General features: G+C 54.4%; 1 long non-coding RNA gene across 1 annotated transcript; it reads left to right on the top strand.

Moving 5' to 3' along the window:
* Nucleotides 1-3,769: 3,769 nt before the first annotated feature.
* LOC123165177 (uncharacterized) lies at nt 3,770-4,471 on the top strand. Its single transcript, XR_006482818.1, has 2 exons — nt 3,770-4,013; nt 4,123-4,471. It is a non-coding gene; the product is annotated as an uncharacterized lncRNA (long non-coding RNA).
* The last annotated feature ends 2,075 nt before the right edge of the window (nt 4,472-6,546 follow it).

The following is a 6,546-nucleotide window of genomic DNA, read 5'->3' on the forward strand; positions in this document are numbered from 1 at the left end:
AAGTGGTTGTATGCATCGCCCATATGCAGAAGCCGGGGTCTTCCTCTTAAAAAAGAGCGCGATGATGGCGATAAGGCCGAGCCTGCAGAAGAGCAAGTGGGACGAGAGCTGGAGAAATGGAACGAAGAATTCGGCGCAAGCTGACAAGAGTAACGCTCCATCCATGTCGGAGTACATAAATTTCTCTCCCTAATTAAATGGCCAGACACATATGCCCACTCGGTCATCCGATTTGTTACAACAGTGTAAATCCCTCTGGCTCATGAGCTGTGCGGATTGGTTAAAATTACATATGAACTTATGCTGTATAAAATCAGTGCCTACACATAATGTAGTGCTTATGATTTCATCTCAATGATTGTGTAAAACAGTCACAGTTTCCATTATCCAGCCACGTTCCTGTTCCATGTGCACAATCAATCCTCTACTCTACAGCTTGCAGGGATCATAAACAGTAGCTGCGCTGCAACGGAAACCGGGACAAGAAGGGATCATATGGCCAGAGCTGCACATGATGGCGGCGAGACGGCGCCGGGCAAATCTGAATGTAATTTTTTACTTGGCTGTCGCTAGGTGGTCTACGGACCTGGATGTATTTTTACTTGTAATGATCTTTGTACTGCTTTGACAGATGATGAATAGATCGGGAGTTTTTCTTGCCAAAAAAAAAAAAAGGAATAGCGGGCGTTGGTTGACAAGTAGGGGATCCAGGTGACTGTTCTGCAGTTTCTGAACTTTGGTATACTGAACCGTCATGCTGTTTGAAATCGTTGATAGTATTCTCGCGTGAGTAGTTGATGGCCAAGGAGAAGCACTAACATTCTGCTTACCGTGTTGCAGCTGCGACCATTGAGGTATGAAGATTTCAGGAATGCGATGACCGCGATAAGGCCAAGCTTGCAGAAGAGCAAGTGGGACGAGCTGGAGAAATGGAACGATGAGTTCGGCGCAAGCTGACAACAATAAACTCCCCCTGTTCATCAGATGGTTTTACTTCGGTGTGTACATATATTTCTCCGCGCTACTAAATGGATTGCAAGTTGCAAGCGTGTCACTGGCACATATACACATACGCCCATTCAGGCATCCGATTTGTAACAATGTAAAATGCTGTACAAGGAAAATCCCTCGGGTTCATGAGCCATGTGGATCAGCCAAAATTGCACGACTCATGTTGTATAAAATCAATGCCTACACATAATAACAATGCTTTTGATTTTATCTCTCTGACTGTGTAAAACGGCCATGTTCCATGTACACAATCCATATCCTCCAAACATGATCGAAGCCTTCCTCCAAGCACTCCAAGCACACCGAAGGCTCGAGAACTGTCAAGCTCACAATGGACCTCAAGATCTCACTCAGCAAAATTGACGCCTTCATAGCACTTGATCTTGTGCTCTTTTATCATGTTTATTTGGATTCTTAGTTCATTTGGACCGTATTTGCACGGTCATGTTTGAGAACATTAAATTTGCTATGTATTTAAATTGTGTGCACGGAATTCTTAAGTATTGCAACATTATGTTGTGATAAGTTTAAAAACAGTTGGATGGGGTTTGCTAGCTGAGAAAAAGTTTAATCCCCTAAAAATTGACATTGAGATTTTGGGATATGGGATGAGTATTGGACTTTTAGAACAGGGAATCTACTAGAGATGCTCTAAGTATTTACACCCAACAAAACACTGCAAGAACATTTACACAAATTTAGAACTGAATGATTATATGCTAGTAATATTGCTCTGAGGATGTTGTCTGTACAAATGGAACACCATTTGTGGACGGTGGTTATGTAGGCAATCCTAACCATCATGGGTATCAAGATATAACAACAGCAGGGGAATTTCTAAAAGCATTGTCTACAGGGGAAATGCCTCTTGATTTCCAACGCATCACTCGACGCTGCTAGTCTCCAGCCAACATCTTGAAACCCAGCGGCAAAATAACCACATGATAGAAGGGACATACGCGCTTAATTCCACAGTTTTGGGCTCCCGCTCCCGCTCCCACGACTAGGGTTTCCCCTGCTCCCCCCCCCCCCCCCCGCCGCCGCCACCGGCCGCCTCCTCCTGCCGTCGCCGGCCGCCGCAGCGCGCTCCCCACCCCCCTCTCCCCTCCCCCTCCCCCGCTCCCGTCCGCCCGCTCGCCCCCCTCGGGCGACGGGCGCCCCCCTGCCTCCTCTCCTTCGGCCTCCTCCCTGTCCATCTCCCTCCCCGCCGCCGCCGGGCCCTGCCCGCGCGGCGCTGGCGGCGGCGGGCTGTCCCTTCCCCGCTCGCTCTTGGGGAGCGCGGGGGCCTCCCGTTGGCGGCGGTGCAGTTCGGTCGCAGCGGTGGGGTTCGGCGGCGGATTTCCGGCGAACTCCGTGGTTCTCGGTGCGGCGGCACGGCCGTTGGCCGCGGGGCGGCGTGGCGGTGCTGGTGGCCGGCGGCGCCCGCGCGGCCCAGATCTAGGCCCTTTCGGGCTCCATCTGGGCTAGGGCGGGTCGGCGACTCGGTGCGTGGCGGCGCTGTTCCCTGGTTGGTGGTGAAGTGGTGGTGGTCCGCGGGCGGTGGCGGCTTCGTCGGCCGGCGAGCTGCAGCGTGACGGCAGGGGCTGTCCGGACCCTTTTGGGTCCGGCCGGGCCTCGGTGCCTGGCAGGCCCCTTGTCCGCGCGTCCGGTCGGCTCTGCGGTGGCGGTGGTGGTTGTCCCCTCACGTCGGCGATGTTGCGGATGCCCCTTAGGCCACTCTCCCTTCTCCCATCCTCCAGGTCTCGTGTCAGTGACCTCAGGGAGACGGCGAAGTTGATTCGGTGACCGTGGTGGCACATGCTGGTGGGCGGCGCGATGGGCGGTGCACTATGATTCGTCTGGGGTGGTGCTGGGGGTTTGGGTTGGGAGAAATCTCTGGCGGCACGTCCGGCCCCGACGCGACGACGCCTGTGGGTGCCGCCGGACCTTCCTGAAGGGTGTCGGGTACTCCCCTGCCCTCACTGCCCCCGCGTACCGGGGGAAACCCTAGGACTAGTCTGGGCAGCAGCGGCGTCGTCGTCGCCTCCTTCTTGAAGGTGTTGCTTGGTACGCGGCGCTTCGGGTGCTGGGAACGTGGTGGTACTTCTCCGGAGGGTGCAGCGGTCGCCGGTCATCTTCGTTTCGTCGATCTGCCGTTGTTGGCATTTGTTTCTCTTCCTTTCTTCTTCTTTTTTCTTTGGGCTTGTTTGTGCTGCGGCCATAGCACCTATCGTTGGATGTATCAGTGGTTGCTTTGTAATACAAAGCGGGGGGAAACCCTTTTTCTCACGATAGAAGGGACATGGGCTCCTTCCAACTTTAAGCATTTAGACTCCTTGTCAGTGGACTGATCTCTCATCGAGGCTGATTCACACAAGAATGCCCATTTCAGTTGTGTGGAAGAGGTCGAAGGGATCAAATTGCTCGCCTGTAACAACCTTGTAACCGTATAATAATTCCCGGTGCCTTCCAAGCGTAGACAGCTAATCCATAGGCAGCCCTATCTCTGCTGATTTACGCCAGGGCTGTAAGAATTGGAACCAACAGTATTGGAAGGGACCTATGTTTATATCTTGGGCATTGGAGTGAACGTGGTCCTCAATTGCATTTATTCTCTTCAATTATGTCTTGATTTTTCTGTATTCACATTTATGATAGAACCGCTCGTTGTTGTGTCATACGACCATGTGCTTTTGATACGATTGGATGCATCTCAACCATAAATATTTCATCTAATGGACTGGTTGTTTTTTCACCTAAGCCTCCAACCAGTCCATGATTCAATTATGTTGTTGTGAGTTGGCGGGATGTATCGTTGTGAGGAGTTTCATGGCGTATAGCTCATTTGACCCATCGATCATCGACACTACTGTCATCTCTCTACTACCGGGCCACAAGCCCCCTGCCTTGAGTTCCTAGCATGTACTAGGATGGCGAGATAGATGAAGACTAGTATCTATTCGAACAACAATGAAACAATATTGTTCGGGAATCCAGTGACAACATTGGAACGATGTTTTCTGGTAATCTATTGTTTACTTTTTCTATACGATGGATCAATACTAGGACGATCTCATGGTTTGGTGGTATAAAAAAATGCGACTTTATATTTGACAATCAATTCTATTACAGATTATGATCTGGAGAGGCTTGCTGCCGAGACTGAAGGTAAATTCCATCTTCCGTTCTATGCTCATTCTGAAATGATGGCGCTGCTGTGGTCCTTGATGAGGAAGCATATCTATATGTCCCTAGGGTATTCTGGGAGTGACCTGAGAGCCTTGTGCGAGGAAGCTACAATGATGTCCATCAGTGAGCTCGGTGCACAGAACATTCTCAGTACTAAAGCAAACCAGGTGCTTCTTCTGCAGTTTCTGAACTTTGTATACCGAACCGCCAACCCTGCTGTTTAAAATTGTTGGTAGTAATCTCCAGTGAGTAGTTCATGGCCAAGGATGAAGCACCAACTTTCTTCTTGCCATGCCCAATCGGTCATCCGATTTGTTACAACATTGTAAAGTCCCTCTGGCTCATGAGCTGTGCGGATCGCTGAAAATTACATATGAACTTATGCTGTATATAATCAGTGCCTACACATAATATAATGCTTACGATTTCATCTCCCTGACCGTGTAAAACAGTCATAGTTTCCATTATCCAGCCATGTTCCTGTTCCATGTGCTAGAGCTCGCAGGGATCATAAACAGTAGCTGCGATGCAAAGGAAACCGAGACAGGAAGAGAGAACATTTGGCCGGAGCGCATATGATTGCAGCGAGATGGCGACGGGCTAATCATTTCAGAGGAATCCGACGTACCGTCGATCGCATTATGGTGGTTAGGGCTGAATTTGGTGCCGGCGGATCCAGGCCGAACCCGGCACGCTGGGGAGGGCCAGGGAAAACAATTTTGGCGCGGAACACTGGTGGACCCGGTGAGTCAGCGACCGGGCGCGTTCGTCGTCCTCATCGCCTCCATTTCCCGCGGGGAATCAATGCCAAGGCTGCCGCGTTGCCGCACCGGTCAGCCTTCCATTGACCGGCACAGTGAAGGCGCGCCGACGCGCGTCCCGCCCGCTCCCGCCACGCGTACACACGGCGGTCGCCCTCTCGCCGCCCACCCGCGGCTATAAAAGCCGCCCTCCCTCACCGGTGAACACACACTCCCTCGCCCACAGACCCTCTCCCCCTCTCGCCGCCGACGCCCCTCTCGCCCTCTCGCCGCCGACGCGCGTCTTCCCTCTCTCCTCCGTCGACGACCATGGCCGAGCGCTACCCAAGCGACGGTGCGGCGGCCAACGGCTTCGGCCGCCGCCACCTGCACGAGGACGAGGCGTGCCTCTTCTACGAGGCCGACTACCCGGCGCCGCCGGACATGCGGGTGCCGGGCTCGTGGAGGCTGAGCGCCCGTGGCATTCCGGTGCCTATGGCGCCCATCGGTGCTGACCGGCACGCCGAGATAGCGCGCATCTGGTCGTTGCTGCCGGAGCAAGCCCGGAACGAGCCGAGGTACGCCCCCGATAGCCACACGCTGTGGACGGCGTACTTCGGCTGCCGCCACGAAGACCAGCTCGCCTCCACGAACGGCGTCAAGCCCCGCGGCCGCCTCAACTCCGAGGGGCGGTGCCAATGGTGGGGCGTCCCCGGCCGCACTCTCGAAGCCATCCTCGAGCACATCCAGGCCGGCAACACACCGTGCATGGAGTACCCGGCGCCCCCCTCCTTCTCTCGCCGCCGCGGCAGCTCCTGGATGCCGCGGCGAATGGAGACAACGACCTCCTCGTCGTCGGGCTCCCTTTCCTCCGGATCTCCGGCGCTCCGCCCCCTCAAGCCGGAGCCGCAGGAGACGCTGCTCGGGCGCCGCACCCGCGGCGGCGCCCCCGTCATCAACGAGGGTGGCCGTGGCCCCTCTCCTCCCTCTTCACGCCTCATCAGGCCGAAAACCGAGCCGGGGCTGCTCCCCATGAAGAAGGAGCACGAGGCCATGGCCGCCGACGATGAGTCTGCCTTCAAATGGGCGCGGGAGGACTACGTCGGCGAGGAGATGGCGCACCAACGCCGCGCCGTCGAGGAGATCGCCGTTTGTCACCGCGGACGCGAGGAGGGCGGCGTCGTCATCGTTGACGACAGCGACGAGGAGGCGCCCGGGCCGTCCAACACCCCACGCATCGGCGACGCTGGTCAGGGGTGCAGCAGGGACGGTGGCGGCATGAAGGACGGTGGTGACGATGACGGCGACAACGACGACGACGGTGGCGACTACACCAAGTTCTATAGGCTGCTCGGCATGTAGAAGGCGGGCGGCGGCGATGGCATAGTAGTATTTAGTTGTCGTTTTACTTAGTTTTTAAATTATGTTTTCTGTTTTTGTACAAATATCAATAAAATCGCCTAGTTTGACTGAATTTCTGTCGTGTTTGGCCGAATTTTGGCCTAGTTTTTTATTAAAAAAACGCATCTGAGGCGGCGGTTGGGAAACCGACCACCCCACGCCGATTTTTTCGCCAGCGCGCCCCAGACGGCGCTATTTCAAGCCCCTGCGGGGCCGAACAAGTGGA

This window comes from Triticum aestivum, chromosome 7D (assembly GCF_018294505.1).
Source record: "Triticum aestivum cultivar Chinese Spring chromosome 7D, IWGSC CS RefSeq v2.1, whole genome shotgun sequence".
Taxonomy (NCBI): domain Eukaryota; kingdom Viridiplantae; phylum Streptophyta; class Magnoliopsida; order Poales; family Poaceae; genus Triticum; species Triticum aestivum.